Raw genomic sequence first — 24,624 nt, forward strand, 5'->3', positions numbered from 1 at the left:
TTTTTGATAATTTTTTTATCAATATAATATAGATATCAGAATAGGTAGTGGTATTTTTAGTTTGAGAGGTTAGTTGAATTGGTTATAAGTACTTGGTTTGATTCCTCTGGGTGAAGTGCACTATTTTACATTGATATATTTCTGCAGGATACCATCCATTAGCATGGGGAATTGTTACATGAGTTCACCCTTCAAGTTTTCCTTAGAAAAAAGTAGTGATCCTTACACAAACATAAATATTGATTAATTGGAAGATGAACAAGCATCAAATAATAATATTCATCACGCTTCATGTATACAAATAGTTATTATTCTCACTAAAATCTTCTTCCATTTTATGTTTTATTCCACATTGATTATGAAGTCTGTAGGTTTTAACCCTGTACAAAAATTATCTGCAAACGAACTCTTAAAAAAAAAAAAATACAATGACGAGAACATAAAAAATATACACAAATATTTTCCCGTGGAACCCAAAACTGGGAAAACTAGATTGATTTTTCATTATATTCCTTTCAATGTTACAATACATTATATAAATGTCAAAGTCTTTATAAACCCCAATCCATTAACCCTGGATTAGAACATAATTGTAGTAACCTTGACTAGATCTACAAAGTACCATGGGCAAAACCATCATGCCCAAAACCATGCGCAAAAAGCAAAGCCATGCAGAAAACCATGGGTGGGTTCGCCCACCATCCTTGAGTCCGCCCAACCATTATTGGTTCCGCATAAAATAAAAAAATCCTAGGGCACTCCCCTAGACCCTGTGCAGGGGGGCTACTACCCCATGTAAACCCCCCGACAAGGGAGATGCTACCCCCAACGCAACGTAAAAGCACATGGAACTAGTTGTGGAAAGAATATAACACATACCCAACAAAGTAATATTTTTCTCAACATAACATATATACAATATAATTTTTTTCTCAATAAAAATGTTAGGGTGTGGTGACCTTCAAATTAATGATATCTAAGATGCAATGACACCATAAATCCAAACTAATAAAAATACAATATTTTTGGAAGTGTAAGAAATCAAGGAAAAGAGATTAAATTTATAAAAATATAAGAATGTAAGAAAAAACTTTTTTGAGGTATAAAAAATTGAATAAAGGAAATTAAATTTGCTAGTCTATATTCATCTTAACTCTCGATCTATCAAGCGCCAAGAGGGATCAAATCTCTTAGGGTGCAAACTTTTTTTTGAGTGCAAAATTTGAGAAAGATTTGCACCTCGAGAGATTTGATCTCTCTGCACTTAATAAAATTAAAGTTAAGATGGATCTAGATTGATTATTAAAATATAATTAAAAAAACTACATGAAATGATGCTTCTTATAAAAATATTGGTAACCTAACCATTGTTATAAGTTTATTTAGAACAATATATTATTTGTTAAACACATAAACAACAACAACAAAAAACCATAAAATTAAAAATTAAAAAAAATAAAAAAAAAATAAATAAATTAAACACTAAACCTATAAAATTAAAAAATAAAAGAAATCCATCAGTAAGACCATGAACATGAAATTAAAAGAAATCCATCAGTAAGACCATGAACATGAAATTATGGCAAGAAATAAAGGAACACGGAAAAATAGAATATTGCATAATAGTTATGCTATTAAAAACAACTAGTCATGTGTATGGTTCCATTATTTGACAAATAATCTACTTAGAAAATACTCACATTCTTTGGACACAACGAGTTTTACTTTTATATGATAAAATGATGGATAGGAGAGGAGATGCAGCGAACAAATTCCTTGTCATCGATAATTTTCGTGATATTGTTCGATGTTTGGAAGCTCTTCTAAATCGTCCGTGAAGAGAAAATTTGACTATGTTATTATAATTATTACATTTTGGAAAGTAAGAAATAAGTTGAAATACTAATTATTATATCTTAATTTAATTTTCAATTTTTTTAATTAATAATTATTATTATTATTTTAATTATAATTTTTTAGCCGACATTATATAGTGTTACATGACTTTACAATAGCTCCCCATACTGGATTGTAAAGTGCTTTTCAAGGCAATAAAAGTGTAAACTTTTTTCAAAATGTAAAAAAATAAAAGAAAAATGTACGCTTCAAAAAAATTAATTTATATCAATTTTTAATAAATTTAATATTAAGATGGATTTAGATTGATATTGTTTCATTTTTCATTGATACCATTATTTTATTTATTTATTTATTATTGACATCTTAAATATAATTATTTGTATTTATTATATGATTATTATTGTATTTAGTTAAGTTAAAATATGTATGTTTCAACTTAGTGATAAGAAAAAAAAAATGTAGGGGAAAAAATCCAGATTTTATATTAGATACAAAGCAGGTATATAAAGTGGAGAATCCTTAAGGTGTTTCAGCGACAACCTCCAAAATTACAAAAGTTAACAGTCTGAGAAGTACATTTGTTGTTTACTACCAAAACTATTATCATAACCATCCCTTAAATATAATATGATAACTTCACATATGTACGACAATAATAGTCATATAACAACCTACATAAACTAGTTAAAAAAATATGTTGAGGGATGTTGTCCGACAAAAAGTCCTTAAATAGGACCTAATGAGGCCCAATGTGTTGATGTTTGTGTACCATTAGGAGGTATTCCCGCTTTGCTAAAAGGTCTCCATGTCAGCCTAGATGAATTAGGAAAAGTTTTATATTAACAGGAGAGGACGACCCAAGAAGAATATAAGTCAGCCAACCTATGAAAAGGTGTCTCTTGGATTTTCACACCCCCATTCAACTTGTATATATAGACATTGTGATGCCTCATTTCAACACCAACAAAGAGAAAGTTTTCTCCATCATTTCAACAAGTTTAGAGGAATGTCATGTTAGAGGAGTACCAATCCATCATGAACAATGATGTGTGGGAGATAGATTTGAGAATAGAAGGGAATTCTATAGTGATATCCAAGTGGATCTATAAGATCAAGCATGCAACAGAGGGAAGCATTGAGAAGTACAAAGCAAGGTTCATAATAAGAGGGTTCTCCCAGAAAGAGGGAGTGGACTATAAGGAGACATTTGCTCTAGTCGCCAGGTACATTTCTATTAAAACTTTTGTTTCTCTTGCTTCAGTCATGGGTTGGAAGAAACATCAGATGGATGTAAAGAGCACATTCCTCAATGGTGTGATTGAGGAGGAAGTGTACATAGAGCAACATCAGGGCTTTGAAGTATATGGGAGGGAGTCCCATGTTCAAAAATTGAAGAATTTTCTTTTCGTACAAACTCAAGCAGGCACACAAGACGTAGTATTCTAGGATTGATTGATACTTGGCGGGATTGGGATTCACAAAGAGTGATGCGGATCCTGACCTTTAATTCATGGTTGTTGATGGAAATCCTTTGATATTTGTGTTGTATGATGATGATTCGTTCCTTACTAGGGCGGAGAGGTTCATGGTTGTGTGCAAGAGGGAGTTGGCCTCGAAGTTCGAGATGAAGGATCTTGGCCTGATGCATTACTTCTTGGGATTAGAGGTGTGGCAGAGATCAAATGAGATATTACTCGGACAAGGTTTATATTTTGAGGAGATTTGGTATGATGGACTACAAGTACATGACCACGCCTATGGTCAAAAATCTGAAGAAGTTGAGTGATTTTGCTTTAGATTGAGATTTGGTGGATCCCACGAAGTACAAATAGTCAATAAAAGTGGAAGGAGCAACCTTCCAAGAGGATTTCATGGGATCGAGATTATGATACTATATGCTAAGAGACAACAGGTCTCTAGGAGAAATATGCCTTCTATGAAGGGACCATGCTAGACAGCAAGTATACTTCAGTAAAAAAGGGAGAAACAATGGAAAGAGGATTTTTGTTTTCTTGTGCAAGGTGTAATAGGAGCTTGGGAGACATGAGCTTTGCATAATTGTTTGTCAAGGGCTCGATCCCTGCCAAAGATGAGATTTGTGAATTTGTGTGAAGGATTCCACCAACACCTCCTAGTGATGGTGAGCCTTGTGTTGCTCCATCGAAGAAATCCCATGGAGAATTAGCCCAAAAAATGAGCTCAATATGGCACATGGTAGATGGAAGACTTTGTATGTAGGTGCCTAAGTAAAAAATAGTCAAGTTGTGAGCAGCAAATTTAATGGCTCTGGGAGGCTTGTTGTCAAATATATCCTGATTCCTCTTCAGCCATATGCCTCAAGCTACTGAGAGTGGGAGGGCTTTGTGAGATTCATGCATAATTGAGTGCAATAAAGTGTGAAGACGAGATTCAATGTCATTCCCCGCCCAAATGTAATTATGGTTGTTAAGCCTCTAAATTTCAAACACGACCTCACAAGAGAAGGAACAAAGTAAGAAGAAATGTATTACAAATTCTGATTACCTTGAAAGCACAACAAACATCTGTTTGGTCCTTGAAAGCAGTGTTTTTGAAGGTTGTCCCAGGTGGGGACCTTGTTTCTTAATATATGCCACATTAAAAGTATGGCCTTTATTGGGTAGTTTAATTTCCATAGGTATTTCCCCCACTAAGGGGGAGGATCAACAATGTGGGATTGTATCATCCAAGTATACCGAACTTTTGGAATATAGCATCTTGCAGTATTAAGAGTCCATATGGGATTATTTGGTTCATCCAAGATGATGATATGTACAGAAAATAATTCTCTATTTTACTCTTCCCAAAGGTCGACCTATAGGCCATTTAATGTTGGAAACATTGTTATTAAGGTTAATTTCATACAATTATTTCACTTTATATTTTCTTTTAATCTTGGCAATCATTCATGTGAGAAACCACCATCATGACATGTGTAGCAATATAAATCAACACATAAACACACACACCATCAACATGAGAAACATACACATATGGACACAAAGATTTAACGTGGAAACTCGAAAGGGAAAAACCACCAATATTTGTTTGATGATGTAAATATGAGCTCCTACTATATTACATCAATTTGTTTATGACCCACCACTCATAGGAAGCACCAACTCCCTTATATTGTCTTTGTTAGCCACTACTAGCAGGAAGCCCCAACTCCCTTCTTCGTAGACACATGTTCATCTTACCTGAAGCACCAACTTTAGGATATGTGCAAACACCAACTTGATGAAGGCCCCAACCTCCAACATATCTTCAGACACCTACTACAATGGAATCCCAAACTCCCTATTTTGTAGGAAAAAACCTACACTTAATAAGGAAATTAATACTCTTTGTTATGGTACCCACTTGGCTTGATTTCATCTCTACATTCACCACTTTGTTTCCCTCTATTCTAACACTCACTCTGCCTGATTTCTCTCTGCTTTGCCAACTCTTGGACCTTTTTTCTTTTCAGTAGCATACTTTGTTATACATCCCAATTGCTCTATGTTCATTCTACCCACTCTCGCCACTCTCCAGCGACATGCACAACTCAACTCTCAACCCTTTACTCACCTTATCCACTCTTCAACAACACACTTAGCAGCTCATTGGTCTCTTCTCATTTGTAGCATACACATCACACATATGCACTCGACCCTCATAAGGCCTGCACAATCATCTCTCAGCCTTCAACACTTCAAAGAATCTTTGTGCTCAATCCTCATACTCCTTAGGCTTTCTCAGCCTCTCTCTACAGCGCACACTCACACAAGCTCTCACGACCTCTATCAGTTGCTCAAATGCACACAACAATGTTGTATTCCCTACACTTGTGCAATTTCAATCCTCAATTTCGTTCAACTATTACACAGGGATCGATGCTACAACTTATGTGCATTAAACTGCCCGAGTGTACTATAGTATGGTTTACCATCATGTTCTTACATGTTTCTGAACCACTGTAGTTGTATTAAATCAGAGAATGGGCTTTGGAGTGTTTTTTTCATGCTAAGAATTAAATCTCGTTCCACCTACACACTCAAGGAGTACCACAACTAAATTTTGCTTGTTCAATTCTCTGGGAATTTGTGTGGCTTTCCATGCTTATTAATTAAGGCTCATATAACTCAATATGTACTCTAGCATGGCTCACTAAATTGTGGTCAAATATCATTAATCCCAGGGCTCTTTTCTTCTTTATCTCTTTGTGGCACGAGGAACACTCAAGTATGGCTAATTATGTTTGAACTAGGCTCCATTTACTCTTTTCAAATCGTGGTCCTCACATTCTCCTTCCTATGTTTTTCTAAATGACTCTATTAACTACAAATCTTCCATATTTAAACTATGTTGAACCATTTTAATCTTCATCCCTTTAGTGCAGATGACCAAGTGTTGAGACCACGGGAAAATAATTGTGGTGCTTAACTTCCTTTCCCGTCAAAACTCCTGCACCCTTTAGTACTTACTATCATGTTCCTAAGGAGTTACAACCACATGCTTACTGGAAAGAGTGCTTAACTAGCCAACAAAGGTCCGGAGTTAGGGGTCAGCCCCAGTTCTTTGTTGTGCAAACAATACTTGCCCCCAAAATCTTAATGGCCCGACTATCCTTTAATACTGCAACAAAAAAAAAAAATCGATGAATAGATCCCTTGGTGCAATCTCGAATGCATCACCATGTTGGCATTGTTGTCACTGATGGAAAAGTAGCAGCAAAGGCAAAGGAGTGGCAGAAGAACAACAAAGAAGCAACAACAACAAAACATATACATGGCGTGTTGATTTGTATATTGTGTTGAGCAACAATGTATGTTTGGTATGCTTGATGACAACAAGGGCAACAACAGATGAAGGTGAGGGCAAAGGATCTGGAGAGTGAATAATGTTTTGATTGCATATGTGATATTAATGCTTACATATATGCTTGTGTACATTGTGTTGTAAGGATGATTGTACATTGTATGCACAGTTATGCACAATTAAAGTTGTGTTGTATGCTTATTATGTTGATTGCATGTTTTTATGCCTGCTTGACATAAGTGGTTATATTGTTATTGTGTTGTTTTTTCATGGCAAAGGAGCAGTATGAAGTGTGAAAAACATATGTGTATGAGAAGTTGACAGGTTGACAGAGATATGTTGCTTTTTGAGAACATGGTAAAGGAGCAGTAAAGTATGATAATGTTGACGATGCTAGATACCGCCAACATACAGGGGTCCTCCTCGATGTGAAGTCCAAATTAGACCTCACATTGTTTGGAATAGGAGCCCCATCCGGGGTATCAACTCGATTGACATAACTGTAAGGTTCGCCTTGGTTTCAATGGATAACATAAGAGATTATATTCATAGACCTTGAACAAGAAAGTAAGTTGACCTTCTGAAACATCTATTGCAATGTGTAAAAGGAGACATTCACGAGCGGGAGATGAGAGTGAGTCTCTGGAAGGAAGTAATAGTATTAATCTAAGAGAGACACACGAGAGCAAGGAAATATTTGTTATCACAATAGTTCACATAACTATGTTAAAGCGAATACAACACACATTCAACAAGATGAGTACCAAAGCCACCTAAATAGTTCAATTTCTCGAGTACATATGAATGCAACATATACCGTAAACATCCCAATAATAGTCCTAAAACATTTGTGATACGTGCATAAAATATGTTGGCTCATTGAATTCCAATTAGGTGAAAGATCCAAGTACATGGTTACAATGATGAGGCACTAGTCCAGTACTAGAACATTAAGTCACTTCTTGCTTCTCCAAAGAATATTTATTCTCTCCTATGCCAAGTAGAGAAGCCAAGACTAGCTCTCCAAAGCTTAAGCCTCCAAAAGCCTCTTGCTTGAGTTATGAGGTTGCTTTTATAACAAGAGGAATGACCTTTTATCTCCCCTTGACTCTTGGTTAACCCTCATGACTCTTTGACTTCTAATATGTCCTTTGAAATTTTAAACAACTCTTTAACTTCTAAATGACTTTTGGACTTCTCCTAAAGACATTTTGTCCATATATGACTATGTGACTTTCATATTCCACATATGACTCTTGGACTTCCATACATTACATTTTATCCTTTTCCCTTTAATAATTACATCATTACATTCCACATGATGTGGCATGACACATTGACCATTATGATGACACTTGTATAAGTTAGAACTTGACAATGATGACATGGATTTCACGATGAGGTGGCAATGCCAAGTTGTCTTCCTTGTTGCTCCACCTTACATTCTTGGTCGTAGATATGATCTATGCTTTATCTTCATGAAGGATCCACTTTGTTCTTATCTTCTGTTAGAAAAATAGAGAGCGAGAGAAATATTGCTCACGCAACACACAAAACACTAAATCTTATTGATCTCATAGACATTGCATATATAGGAATACATGATCCTTCTAGATCCAAAAATGGTGGATCTAGATTAATAAAAATAACTAGTACACCTATTAACCTAGGAACTCACAAAATACAACTCGCGAAAATTTGGAAGTCATGGAAGCATTACTTCCAATACCCTCCCTTAATGCTTACATGACAAAACCATAAAGTAGACATTACAACAATGAATGAATCTTTATCAAATTTATCTGATATGGTCATCACTAGCACTCAGATCCACTCTAAAATCCCACAATTTCTATTCTTTCTTCACCACACTTTCGAGCTTCCCACTTGATCCATTTAAGACATAACTGCTTCAGACCATCATTGACGTGCTTTGCAGAATTGACGCTTCTCAACCTCCCGAAGCGCAACAGGTCAGTCTCAATACTGAACCATCCTATGGAAGTGCCACCATCTATTGAATCCACGGCCCTCCGCAGCCTTCATCAGTTATCTAGGATAGCATTCTAGATATAGAATGTCTTCAATAGACAATTCTACAACTTGACCTTATAAAATAACATGTACTAACGCTCTTGGAGCACGACAGGTCATGCCACCTTGACCATATTAAGAACTACCTATGACCAATGCTCCTAGAGCACAACGGGTCACATTAGTATGTTGAATAGTTGGCCTGTTCTTTGTGGTTCTACATATTTTATTCTTGCATAATATAATAGCATACTTGAACTGCACCATTAAAATTTCTAACAGCATCTTTTTATTTTTATTTTTTATAAACACACAACAACTTTAACTTACACCACAAACTTGAACACAATATCAGAAAACTCGAATCAGTTGGGAGATCCATATCTCTAAACATTGCTTTATGCACCTTAAAGGAGTTGATTTTACTAAAAATTCTGTAGATTCGCAGCAAGATCTCTTCTCTGAACTAAATCACCCTTTCTTGCACACGGGAAGAGGCAATCCATAGAGATAGTCGTTATGAGCAAATGTAGCAGCAGGAAAAAATAATTAGTGGATTCCCTTAAGGAATCTCGCCACACAGACTGCAATCCGACCAATTTGTAGAAAGAAGCCTTCAATTTTTATTATCTTCATTAAATTGTTCTTCACCCAAGGATTATAGATAGAGTGCAGAAGGAAGCCAGACAATAGTTAAACCAAGGATATTAAATGGACCTTGCAGACTTAGCAGCTGTGAATATTCTCAAGAAAATGGAGCTTTCACCTAATACCAAATGGAGCAAATCATGTTGGATCTTTTCCCTTGACCAATTTGATCCACGTTTAAAAAAATATTTCCGTGCTCTCTAATCCATGCGTCCACTGTGTCCTGGGAAGAATTGAAGAGCGTAGTCGGGTACACTACATGATATTCGAACAACAGGCATCAGCACTTACTCGCAACTACTGTAGGTCCACACGCGAGTCCATAGGATTCGTCTTATGAGCCTCCAACTCCAACATTAACAAGGTTTTTTTCTCACTTGAAGAAGTTGCAAACATCAAACAAATCTATAGTGAGCCGATTTATAACTCTACACACAGGAACAACCACACGAACAATACAAAAAAACCACACATCTAAGTTACCCGTAACCGAATCAATTATTCTCACAGCTCTCATATCTTCCTGGCCTTCCCGTAAGGGAATCAAACCATAATAGACTCTGATACCATGTTAGAAAAATAGAGAGTGAGATAAAGATCGTTCACACAACACAAAACACACTATATCTAATTGATCTCACAAACATTACATATATAGGAATACATGATCCTTCTAGATCTGAAAATGGTGGATCTAGATTACTAAAAATAACTAGTACACCTATTAACTTAGGAACTCACACAATACAACTCACAAAAACTTAGAAGTCAGGGAAACATTACTTCCAAAATCTTCACCCTCCAAAGGGTCTTTGATCAATATCAAAATCCTCTGAGTCATCATGTAATATATTCTTTCTGTTTCGATCCATGATTTGCTTCATGTCTCCATGATAGCTCTCTCTTGTTATTCTTCTCCATAGGTGTTTCTTTATGCTTTCTCCTCGCTATCTACTTTGATCATTACCTTGTCATGCTAGGAAGGTACTCCTACCAATGGAAATCATTCATGACGAGGCAAAACCAATCTTAAAATCATCTATTCTATCACTACCTAGCTCATGGAATGATTAGCTCATAATAGGCCTGTGAGAGGGTTGAAAGAACAAGGATTGAGTAGGAGGGTGCATTCAAACTCATCAGTGGCTTAGGAAGGATTTGTTGTTCATTTTTATTGCGCTAAAGGCAGTGAAATGTCAAGGCTCACAAGAGGCCTTGAAGGTGCACTTGTGTGCTCAAGCAAGAGAGAAACAAAACTCAAGGTCACAGGGCACAGATTTGAAGCACGAAGGAGAATCATTTTTTGGTTCAGGGTGGGACAAAGGAGGGTGCAGGGGCGCACATCAAAGGAACAAGGGATCTGGCTTCAATCCTTCCCAATTCACTTGTGCACTCAAGAGGAACTAGGAGGGCCCAATTCTTTGAGTCGAAGGAGTGCACTCAAATGAATTCTTTAGGCTTCGTGATTGTGCCATGCACCCTAAGGGAAGAGGGAAGGATGAAGGATTTATGCTTCAAGAGTGTGCCATGTGACCTAAGGATTCGTGCTTCATGATTGTGCCATGTTCCCTAAGGCTTTGTGCTTCATGAGTGCACCATGCACCCTAGGGCTTCATGCTTCATGAGTGTGCCATGTCATCAAGGGAAGGATTAAGGATTCGTGCTTCATGAGTGAACCATGCGTCCTAGGGATTCATGCCTCATGAGTGTGCCATGTGCCCTAAGGGAAGGATGAAGGCTTCGTGCTTCATGAGTGCGCCATGTGCCCTAAGGGAAGGATGAAGGTTCCGTGCTTCGTGAGTGTGTCATGTGCCCTAAGGGAGGATGAAGGCTTCATGCGTTGTGAGTGTGAAATGTGCTTAAAGGTAGAGAAGGCCTTGTTCATTCGAGGTGCACTTCATTGTTTCGAAGTGTGCTTCATTTTTCTGAGGTGCACTTCATTTTTCAAAGTGCGTTTAGGCTTGGGAGGGCGCAGTTCTCTCCAATAGTGGCAGCTTGTTCATTTGGAATGCGATTTAAACTGAGGGAGGCATCAAAAGGGTAGGTCACTTATCCTAGGAGGTATTAATGCATTGTGAGAGGGAAGAGACCTTAGAAGAGGATTATTGCATAAGTATGGGAGGAAAAGATATGTTAATTAGGCTCTTGAATAGGCGACGCTCATCACCTGGTGAAAGATTAAAGCTTTAATAACTTTCATTGAGAAGTAGGAAAACATGAATATGACACTTGAAAAATGTGAATGACCTTGAAAGTGATACACGCTAGACTGAAGATAACATGAAAAATACACTTATTAAAGTGGAAGCAAGAAAAAACAACAGTTGTAAACATAAAAGTGACATTTGTGAAGGCAAATGTGTGCAAAAGTGACAGTTGGGAAAACTCATCGAACTAGAAGTACAAACATAACCAAAGTGAGGGAGACTATCCATGGAAGTGCGTACTGACTGTCAACATGAGTTGAACATTGCATAGGCATTGTCTTGATGGATGGTGCTATGCCTATTCAAGCTAGCATAAAGAAAGAGTGCTCATGAATTCAACCAGGACTTTGCATGTGTGAGCAAGTGACTTTAACAAGTAGAATTTGAGAAGAAGACAAACATATTGGAAAACATCAATCAACCATGAAAGGATCATGGAACGGAAAATCCTAAGATCTTTAGTAGGCTCCAAAATTCAAGTGTAGGAAAAATTTTGGAGGGTGTTGATTGCAGCGTCAACATATAGCATAGCATAGTTAAATATGTATTATTGATAGCATGCTTGTATTGATGCAGGTATTGCTATACCTTGGAGGTGAAGGAGAACATAATTTTAAAGCTTGCTTTCATATGTTGGTTATGTTGCAAAGGGTGTTGGTGAAAGGTTGCTTATGCTTACATATGTTGATTGGTGTTGATTAGTGAGGATGATTGTGTGCATATGGAGTAGTGGATAACAGTGAAATGTATGCATATGATGAGTGAGACATTGTGATGCAGGGCAAACTACAAGGAAAATACCTTCTAGAGGAGGTTATTACAAAGGTTTTTAGTGTTATAAAAAATAGCAAAAAATTGTCAAAAAACATCCGTTAAAACATATGTTTGTGATAGTGGATGTTTTAGCATAGATTTTAACGAAACTTCATCAAAACTGAAGTTTAGTGGGGTTTATTTTTTTTGCCCTTCATGCAACAAGTAGCACCAGTGTGCTACATATACAAATGCATCGGGCTACATATATAACTAAAACCACTACATAATAGTAATCACCGTGGGTGAAATTTTGAAAAAAAATTGAAATTATGTATATATAATGTATATGATCAGATACACGATGCATACCCTCCTCTGGGTTTTTTGTATAGACTCCTTTAGATCTTAACAGATTACAGATGACTACGGTCGCTCACTTTGCATATGCCTATGGCATTTACAACATGTAATTTTCCTTGATAATGAAAATTACGATACTTTTCCCCGGGAAAACAACTAAAACCACTAAGGCGTTGAATCCAAAGAACATCGATGTGTAATATATATCACACCGATGCTAATAAATAAAAAAAATCCCTGGGGTGTTCATGTAAGGAACAACACTCGGGCACACAAAAATTAATTGTTGTGTCAATGCTTTTGTTTAAACTTACAGTGTCAGTGCCTATAGTTTGTATAAACACCCCGACGTGTTAGTTATATAAAATGATCGGTGTTGTTACATTTCATAATGCTCCAGTGCTAATAGATATAAAAAATTCCATAGGGCATTCGTGTAAGGAACGACACTGGGGCATGCAAAAAAATAATTGCAGTCGAGGTGCTTTTGTTTAAACTCACAGCGTCGATGTGTATAATTTGTATGAACGCTTCGGTGCATTTGTTATATAAAAGGGTCAGTGTTGTTACTTTTAATAATGCAATGGGGTGTTAACTGCAAATAATACCGGTGCTTGAATAAATAATGCCCTGGTGTTGTTGTTTTTCGAAAAGGCAACGGTCATGCAAAATGATGTCATCCCGATTATTTTATATATTATAACGCACCGATTCATTTTTATGTTATGGATGCACCGGTATTTTGTATGAGATTTTCTCTTTTTTGGAAACATCGACCTATGACAATGCAATTATTGTAATTTTTTAATTCCGTTATTCATAGAAAAATTGACATATGATGTTTGGATTAATTCGTTATATTATCATATTTCACATCTCTTCGTTATAATATTTAATCATCCATATATTTAATCAGTGATGTAACATTTCACAGTGACATTAGATAACACAATAGAATAAATTCAAATTTATTTTATTATATATTGATAAGACTCTCTTTGTCATACAAAATGGGATTATTATTGGTAACCCCTTGTCTTTTAATTGGGACACTATATCCATTACATTAAATAAAATGTTTGATTTTCATAAACAATTGTTTCAAAAAATACAACATGTTGCATTGATATCCAAATAGATCATCATTCTTCGTTGGGACTGTTGGCAATGCTCGAGCTACTTCCATGACTTGGGTTATTTGGAGGAATGTTTTGTTGATTGCATCAAATGTTTTCGTCTTCTTCAAGTTATGTCTGCAAACATAAAAATAAAGTCTAATGAGTGTGTATATATATATATATATATATATATATATATATATATATATATATATATATATATATATATATATATATATATGTTGGTTTGATTTCATCAGTGAATTCAAAAATTGAAGCCATCAACAAATTCATTCTTTACAATATGGAAGTGACACAACTGTGGGTCGCATTGTACTAACAAAAGAGGAGGAAATTGGATAGTGACAGCAAAGAATTCAAACGGTTGAATGGTAGAATCGTGCCTTATCTTGATCATTTAAAAGAAAATATGCCAATGACATGCCCTAATAGTTGGGTTGTTGATCAAGTCAGAGAGAAATACGGTGCATATGCTCGGTACCCGCGTTCTGAAGAGGATGCGCTAGACATATGTATTGGGTGCAACAACTTGGTAATTATAATCTATTTCTATACAATTTTAACTTTATATTGCACCTTTGAATTGTAACATCTATATATATTTTATATTTTTAATTATGTTCGGGTTATTAGACACGACACTCTGATTTTTTCACTTTTTTATAGGTGCATTTGTTCCCATCTATGTGGGTATATGGACATCATTTTTGCACAGAGGATGTCGATGATGGATGCATGACAAGAGACTCTGGAGTGGAGGTCGAGTTCTACCAATCTATTCATGCTAGCCATTGCGATCAAAACCTAATGTAGGGGACGTTGGGTTACATTGGAAATATACAAGAGATCATTCAAGTGGACTTCTCTTCGTTCCAATGTGTTATTTTTAGGTGCAAGTGGTGAGACACTTTTGATCAGAATAATGTAAAGGAAGATCGCGATAGTGGGTTGATATCTATTAACTCTAGAAAGATGTGGCATGAAGCTAGGGAGCCTTATGTTTTCCCAAAACACTACAACCTGGTGTTTTTTACCCATATGTGTTGGATAGGGATTGGTGGTTCGTATTAAGACACGTCCCTAAATCAAACCATATTTTTTAGAACAACAATGTTATCATGCCAAGCGAGGAAGATAATCAGGGTGATGACAATGGAGAGTAATATGTACTTGTGTTATTTCATCGTTTATATTATTATTGTATGTTTTTTTTCTTTATTTCGCTAATTTTATTGTTTTTTTATTCATCTTCTTGGAATTTTTAATATAATTGGTAATGTTCACAAACATTCTTACATGTTTTTTTGCAGTGGAAACATTTTTACACTTAAAACTAAGTATTTCCAATTGTGTACAATATCTATCATAATAAGGATTCAAGGTCATAACCCTTCTCAAATAGGAAAATGAGAACAAAATAGTGAATTTAGAAATAACATTGAAGATTTAGTCTCAATTTAGATACTTGTTAGTTTATTAATCAATTCATTAAAAGAAGGTCTTATGCATGTATAAAATGTTGATTGCATCTTTTTTATGGACCATAAGAGAAACAAATGGGCTTACATGGATGCATGAGAGGTTTTATTTTTTTCTTTATGGATAATGGAACATGTTATCACTCCTTCGGATCTCCAAGGTTGAGGAAGAGTATAGCTGAGGTAACCATAGACCAATATTTTGACTTGATAGCTAGCCCTACCAGATCGGAGAGGGCTCTCTCCAAAGAATCACAGCTAGGAGGGCTGGATGGATTAGGGTTTTAGGGTTTTAGGCTAGGTATAAAGTGCAGAGGTTGTTTTGATTTGATTTGATGGGGTTGCTGGATGAGGATTAGATCAAAGAGACTAGGTCAGGGCAAATGAGGGTATGATTGCAGACATCTGATGGAGCAAGATAGGTAGGCATTCAAACACTTTAAGGTTCTGAAGTGAGCTGGATAAGACTGGTGAGGTGCTAGAAAGAGCAATACAAGCATGTATTCTTTCTAAACTGAAGAAAATGGACAAACTATGAAGACTTCCCCAAAACAGAGCATGTAAGATGTATTATGTTCATCAACTTGAAAGTCAACATATCATGGAAGTAAAATGAAACATGGGAGTACAAAACATTCAAACATATGCAACATAAGAGGAAACTATGTCAAAATGCCATACCACAGGTATTCTACCAAAATAGTTGCAACTCATTCATTAAATTCTGCCAAATACTGAGTACACCATTGTCTCTGATCAATCCTACAATATCTAACTGAGTCCAACCATTATCTATGGTGAATAAAGGGATTAAATAGACATGAAAAGCACTTCCCCTCATCCTCAAGGGTCGAATACATGAGGTGAGGAAGATATTACACAAAAATCTAAACTAATAGCTAAATTGTAGGATGGTCCAAGTGACTCATTCCTATCTTAAGTGAACTGATTCATTATACCTCATTTGCTTGATTTACCTAATGCATTCACCCTAGGTAATAGTAAAAACATGATAATTACATTCAATTTGATCATGTACATAGATAAAATCATCATTTGCCAAGGTGAAAATAAAAACAGGAGAGAAACTCAGAAAATTGGAGAACACTGTCAAACGCACCCTCTCAGTGTCAAACGCGCCCTCCAAGTTCAGGACTGCTTTTGGGTGCCTTCCCGGTGTCCAAATTTTCTCCAAGATATCTCATTGGAAAGCTTTTCAAGTCTAATTTCTAGACATGTATTCATTTTTAAAATTTGAGCTCATTTGCCTTGTCAAAAACTCAAAGTCCCAAGGCTGGTAAACGCGCAGCGCCCAAGCCAGAAATGAGGTAGAAAGGTGGGTTTTCGGTGGTTTTTGACCTTTTGACTGACTTGTTTGTCTCCAAAGACCTAGAAAATGCACAGGGTGCATGTCCTCATCACTCTAAATCCAATTATGTTGATATTTTTCTCATTAGATGCCCCAAAAAAGAGCGCAACACCCTAGGTGTTGCGCGTTTAACCTTTTTATTGTGCAAAAAATACCTCAAAAAACACAGAAATTCACAACTTGCAAAATTTGCTCAAAACTTGTCAAAATTGAGCCCAGGATATCTCGTTGGAAATATTATCATGTCTAGTTTCCAGATATACCTTTAGTTTGCAAGATGGACTTGATTTGACCCTCTAAAAATGGATTCTCCCAAGACTGGTCAAAAAGTGCAGAATGAGGGTGCAAAAATGAAGTGTGCTCTTTTAGGAAACTTTTGGAGGTCTTCCTCAACTCCAAATTGAGCTCATGATAGCTCACTAGAAATGTATTTCTATCTATTTATCATTTTATGCATCGAGAAAGTCATTTGGACACTCCAACTAGTAGAAACAATGATTTTCCCAAGGTCACTCCAAAAGTGCAACAACTCTCTTGTAGCAACTGTATTTTTGAAATTTATCCAAAACCATGACACCTGTGTAAAACCTGAAGGAGTTTTTTCATCCTTGGTCTATGATGGACAAAATCCTCTCTCACTTTTATCAAATTCATATTTTTTTGGTCATAAAGATAGTTTGAATAAAAGCTGGCCCTATGTGTGACAAATGATTTGTCCCTTGGAATGACTTCTTGAAAAATGATGGAGACATGATGTTTATGAGTTGGAATGGCATCATACTTTCTGAAATGACCTCCCTTATGCCTCCTCTTCTCAGATGTCTCTGATTCTATAGCCAACCCTAGCTCTGTGGGAGAGGAAATTAGGGTTTAGTGTACGCAAAATAGGGGATTTGGGAAATTTATAGGAATGAAGGGAAATAAAGCGGATAAGGGGCTTCTAAATTATTAGGAAATTTTTGGGAGGTAGGGAGGGATTTTAGGAAGTATTGGGAACTGGAATTTCAAGGATTGAGTGAGGGGAAGGGGTCCAAAAGGGAAAAACACAGGCCTAGTCTAGAAAAGTGTCAAAAGCGTAGCAATAGGCTAGGGTTTGTAGAAAAATGATGATTTTGAGGGATAGGAGTGATGGGAAGTGTTTAGGAAGGTATATTAAGGATAGGGGAAGGTGTAAGAGCATCAAGATACAAGTTTTGTTGATGATTTAACCATGGAGGTCATGAAACCAAGAAAAATGCCCTCAAAACCCTAGGAGAGGGAAATGAGAGGAATGGGCATGGGAAAAGGTCAAGGGAGGTAGATGGAGTGTAGGTGAGTGAGATATTGATGGATAAGAGTTAAAATGAGCCTTCCCTTGGTCTTTGATGGCCTTTATACCTTGTTTAAATTTTCAAAATTGATCTTGGGACCCACTTTCTTCCTTTTGTCATTCACCTTACTCTTGGAAACTATACCTTTACACTTGACTTTTTCTTTGACAAATTGATCACTTGATATACATTGAGAACACTTTGACCTTTTAATTTTTGGTCCTTTGGCATTTTGGAACTTTGAATTAGCAACTTGGAAATCATGTGCTTATTACATTTGAAAGACATAAAATTACACAATGAAAAATAAAATTACATCTCTGTTTTTTGGAATAAAATTACAATTTGGATTGAAACTCATACTTGAAATCAAAATTAAAAATTTGGCAACCGTGCTTAAATGTTTGCAACTCCTCTTTAAATGAAAAAGGGATATTATTGGTGCTCACTCTCATACTTTTGTTGGCCTTATGCAGTGAAATGGTGTTTTATTGGACCTTGAAAGAATGAAACCTAGAGACCTAATGAAAACCTTGAGCGAGTAGACTTCATGGTGACTTGACTGACATAAAGACATGATGAAATGAGCTTTCATAATTGATGTATGCTCAGTAAGACATGAAGGTGGGCCAGCAAGTATGAATTTTTGAGGGAGAGTGAGGTTTTTGACTAGGGCTACCATCAGTGAGTAAATTTTTGAATGAGGACCTAGGTGGAATGACAAAAAATTATGAGTGGGACCCTAATATGATATGAAAAGAGGATTTTTTATCATTGATGGCAATATGCAAATGCTGACTCTAACATAACAATTTTGAATTATCTTTTCAATGGTAATTATAAATAAAAGTTGAATTAATAAATATTTTATGGTTGAGAATTAAATGATAAATAATGTGATTGTGATTAAGAAGCATTTGTTTGACTTTCAAATAGACTTGGTGATGCATTTCCCTTTCCTATTTAGATTATGTAAAATAGATATCTATTTTTATGTATTTATAAGTAAATTATTTAAAGTAAACATGTATTTATAACTTCGGTAATTATAAGTGATAAGGCTACATAATAAGGTGTTGTGTGCGATATATTATTAAAATCTATCCTGCCCAGAATGATCATTGAAGATCACAAGCCCAAGCTATATTCATCATGTCATTGAAAGTCACGAGCCTAAGCCATATAAATCACATTGCTACTACATGAATGACATATAAAATACATCAGTGTCATATGTAAAATACATTTTTTTTTAAATGAAAAATGTCTTTATTAATATGGAAACATAAATTTCAATTAAAAAAAAATCATCAGTGCGCCCAAAACATAGTCATGCACCAATTCTGGTGCACTATAAAACAAAACAGTATCGACAACGATGCGCACATATGTATGATGTACCATGTTGGTTCAAAAATTTAAATTTTCATCGTAGTGTGTCACACTTATGCACTGGTGAGTATGTATAACCTTTTCGCACTGGTACGAAACGTTCAGGTTATGGAACGCACCGAGAAATAGCTATCTTTTTAAATATTGTTTTTGTGGCATGTTTGGTAAATATGAATGCATCGGGTGTAACCTAAAAAATATATGCACCGACGTACAATTTATAGCTTTCCCGATGCAATTTCATTTACAAAATGCACGCAACAGTAGCAGTAAGTTATGTTCACGCACCGAACATATCAAGAACACCGGATTTGTGGTGGTGATTAAGAAGCATTTGTTTGAATTTCAAATAGACTTGGTGATGCATTTTTGTTTCCTATTTAGAGTATGTAAAATAATTATCTATTTTTATGTATTTATAAGTAAATTATTTCTAGACATGTCTTTATGATTGTGAACATGATGTAATATTAGCTAGGAGAAATGTGAAAACATGAATTTCAGTGACTATCTCATGATAAGTATGTGGAAAAAATAATATTTTTTGAGTTGTTAATTAAGAAATAATCAAATATATTACTTTTCAAAAGTTTAAATTTAATATAGTATCAATTTTGTATTATTTAACTCATATATATTATTAAAAAGATTTAAAATTAAACCATTACAATAGCAAATAAAGAACCAAAATAACACCCAAATGTTATATCTTTATTACTAGAAAAAAGTTCACTTACCTCTTTAAGGGAGAACTTCCAATAGAGAAAATCCCCAACTACAAGTAACTTCACAAGCCTTATTTTACATTTCTTAATCCTCATCTTTAGAGAGAGAAATTTATAATTTAAATTGGTAAGAGTTGTTATAAATAATAAATTGGTAAGAGTTGTTATAAATATTAAATTTAAATTGCTTGAAAATCTCATAACTTTAGTAATAAATTAAATTTTATAAAAATAGAAATTTTAAAGTTATATTAAATCTAAATTAATTATAAAAAATTATGACTTAAGTTTTTTAAATTTAACAATAGATTGAATTTTATAAACCAATATTGAATTAGTTAAATTGTATTGTTGAATAGAATTTTTTTTATTTATTATTTTATATTAAAAATTGAATAAGTTACAGATTTTTGTCTTATTAAGAACTAACTAAATTTAAGTATGGGGGATTTTCGCAGTGCATTATATTAGATATCATTTTTGGGATTCAACTGCGTTAAGTAAGTCATTCAAAGTATGACCATTTCCATGAGAGGTAGTCGTAAAGTGACTAATTTCTCATGATTTTTGAATAGTTCACTTAGCACTCATTGCATCGGGTGATGCTCACAGGGGTGAAGAAGTGGGATTGAAACTAGTGAAATGTGGAGAACGAATCACATAGCATCAATCATCACTTCCGGGGCTTGCACCCGGTAACCAGGACTTCCCAGGAGGTCACCCATCCCAGAACTATTCAAAAATCATGAGAAATTAGTCACTTTACGACTACCTCTCATGGAAATGGTCATACTTTGAATGACTTACTTAACGCAGTTGAATCCCAAAAATGAATATAATGCACTGCGAAAATCCCCCATACTTAAATTCAAAAAGAGTCAAGGGATCTCTACCTGAATGGTTCATGAGGCACAATACTTGCTAAGGTTTTGCAAATGGGGTAGCAAGCTAAGTGGGCTTGATTGTGGGAAAAACTCCACAGTTAAGCGCGCTTGAGCCAGAGGAGTTCTGGGATGGGTGACCTCCTGGGAAGTCCTGGTTACCGGGTGCAAGCCCCGGAAGTGATGATTGATGCTATGTGATTCGTTCTCCACATTTCACTAGTTTCAATCCCACTTCTTCACCCCTGTGAGCATCACCCGATGCAATGAGTGCTAAGTGAACTATTCAAAAATCATGAGAAATTAGTCACTTTACGACTACCTCTCATGGAAATGGTCATACTTTGAATGACTTACTTAACGCAGTTGAATCCCAAAAATGATATCTAAACTAACTAAATTATTTTACCTTTAATTATTTTTTCCTTGTGAGTATTGAAATATTTTACTAATTATGTTGGAGTGAATATAAATGAACTATCTAAGCAATAGAAAAATACATAATCTATAATAAATATTATTTCATAAAAATAAACATCAAGATGATAATCGTCTAACAAACATAAACATCATCTAAGATACACATTCGAATTCGCTGCCATAATCTAACAAGTCAAATAACTGCAATCAAATATTTGATATAACAAACGTAGTAGTGCCAGCCTGGTCTACAGTAGAAGACGATGGATTATCAACTACTGCTTCAACGTCTGTCGAACTCAGTTGAGGTGGAGGAGGAGGTGGTTGGTTTGCAGTGGAAGACGATGGATGGTCAACTACTGCCTCAACGTGGTTTATCGAGCTCTAAGGTGGAGGAGGAGGTGGTTGGCCTTCTCTGTAAGGAGAAACATAAGGCACATCCTCTAGCTCTAGTATCTCATCATCAGGCAACTAACGAGGAGGTGTACTACCAGAAGGATCACTGACACCCTAACGGCCATGATTTGATGGGGTGGTACTACCAAAAGCATCATGATCACCACCCTCATCATCATCATCATCATCATCACCACTCTCATCATCATCATCATGACCACCCTCATCTTATGTATCTACCACTATATTCCCTACATCCCTCATTGTTGTCAATACCCTACTAGCTCTAATGATATGACGCATAAGAGACATCATCTCACACACACAGTCCTTGTACAAATCCACGAACCTAGGATTTGGTTTGATATCTCGAGCCCTTGCAGGGCAGACTCCCTCATCAACCAAAACTCTGGCCAATATGTCGCAGCAGTCCATTCGAAATCACAGACCAGCCCTATGACCCTGAATGCTCACGCCCCCCTGAGGATGTGCCTCACCCTCTTTGGCCTCGCCCATCTCCTCATCTCCTCGATCTAGTGGGGGAGGAGGCATGTCCCCAATGAATGTGTCGATGTTTACAAAATATATAGTACACAACAATAATTAGACAATTTCATTAAACAATTTAATAAAACAATTTAAAGAACGTGCTAGAATAAATTTTATTCTAATTAATTAAAACAATAAAATAAAACTATATTAATTTAAAGAAAACACTAATATTACCTCTATCATATGGAGGCTCAGTGGTTATGAAGAGGATGTTGGGACATGTTACCAATTAATCCTCGCGTACGGAAATTCCAACATGACAAATGTATGGTCATCCTCACTGCCTTAGTGAAAATCCTGGCCAGATACTCCAATGGGTCCCTCTTGGGCATCATCTGCCCCCACATGTGCATCCGGACCTTAGTGATCGACCTAGGAGGGCGGCGGTCAAATGTAAGCCTTGTCTATGGAAACCTCTCAAAAAATAAACAAAAATACTTTCAAGCAAAAGGGAATGTCGCCCTCCCATGTCTCAACGCACGACATCTATATAAAACCATCAAAAGTACCTCAAAAAAGGGCATACCATCTGATACAATGTAGCACCTGAATTAAAGAATCGACATAATACAAAATAGGGAAACTAATGTGATACACATCACTACTAAAGTGTGCAATAGTGGTGACTTATAATGAGAGCCACATAACCTCCTTTGCAACAAAAGAAGAAATACATAGTTTTCCACCACGCACCTGAAAATCTGTTGGATGTATTGCATGAGGCCCTACATATCTTTGAGTGTAGGCAAGTTGAGTCTCAGCTGCAGACCCATGGGAGACATAAGGTAACTAGGGAAAAACTTCCCCTCTCCTGGATGGGCCAGTGAAAAAGTATATGCCTTCCTTAGAGGGCCTATACCACGCCCCATGATCAACATGGAAAGCCTGCTCCTGGGGACTCCATCGGTAGATCAGATAAGCCAATAAGATAGAGTGTGCCTTCAGTGATGTAACCTCCTCATAGCACTTGAGGAGGCCTACATTCCTTAGTAGCACTCGGGTCATTGCAATAATAGGGCGAGGGTATAAATCCCTCTCCCTCTCTCTGCTCTTCTATGTTCAGACCATATTGTATGGGTTTGTTTGCTTCTCTTGTTGTTGTTTTTACTCCCTTTGCTAACATCTTTGTTATATGATTGACATATAAAATACATCAGCCTCGTACATAAAATACATTTTTTTTATTAAATGAAACATGTATTTATAAATATGGAAACATAACTTTCAATTACAAATAATAATAATAATAATTCATTGGTGCGCTCAAAACACAGTCATGCACCATCTTCGGTACACTGTCAAACATAACCGCACCGATCTTAGTGCGCGCATAAGTATGACACACCATTGTTGGTTCACAAATTTATATTTTCATCGTGGTGCATCACACTTATGCACTAGTGCATATGTATAACCTTTTCTCACTGGTATAGAATGTTTAGGATATCGAACGCACCGAGCTATAGCTATATTTTTAAATATTATTTTTGCGATGCATTTGGTAAATATAAACACACCGGGAGTAACGCACCGACATACAATTTATCGCGTGCCTGGTGTGTTTTTATTTAAGCAACGCACCGCAACAATCGTGGTGTGTTATGTTAACGCACCAAAATGCGGTGCACCTTGTAAATTTATAAGGTGCATTGCTATCAGTGTGAGTCGAACATATCGAGCGCACAGCACAGGGAAATTATTTTTTTCAAAAACAACAGAAAATTTAAGCTAATTTGAAATTTTGATCCACTAAAAAAGTAAATTAGAGAGAAACATAAACATTAACTTGAAATTTGGTCGTATAGGAGGCATTGTTGACACGTAATGGGGAAAAAATTAAAATGGTTTGAAAAAATTGGAAAGTGAGGTAGTGAGCAAGCAAAGCACCGACGTTAGGGCGCTTGCATGAGGCAAGAGTGGCACTGGTGCTTCAGATCTCTCCAACACTGTAGATGGTAAAAATGAAATTTATGGCCGAGATATGTTTTTTATTTAACCCTCCTCCTGTGTTACTTTAACCGCACCGATGCATAATAGATCTACGAGCACCATGATTTTTTTAAATTAAAAATTATATTGCAATGATTTTCTTAAGACACCACGGGGCATTTTAATACAAGTATCGCATTGGTACTTTGCTTGACTATAGCACCGCTCTATTTTTAAAAATTAAAAACTGCCTAGCGGTGCTCTTTAGAAGACACCTAAGGGTGTTTTAATACATTTACTGCACCGGTGCATCGTTGGAAGATAACACCGCATTTTTCTGAAATTTA

This window comes from Pinus tabuliformis, chromosome 2_2 (genome assembly GCF_031772625.1).
Source record: "Pinus tabuliformis cultivar Carrire ecotype Pingquan chromosome 2_2, CPIR1, whole genome shotgun sequence".
NCBI classification, from domain to species: domain Eukaryota; kingdom Viridiplantae; phylum Streptophyta; class Pinopsida; order Pinales; family Pinaceae; genus Pinus; species Pinus tabuliformis.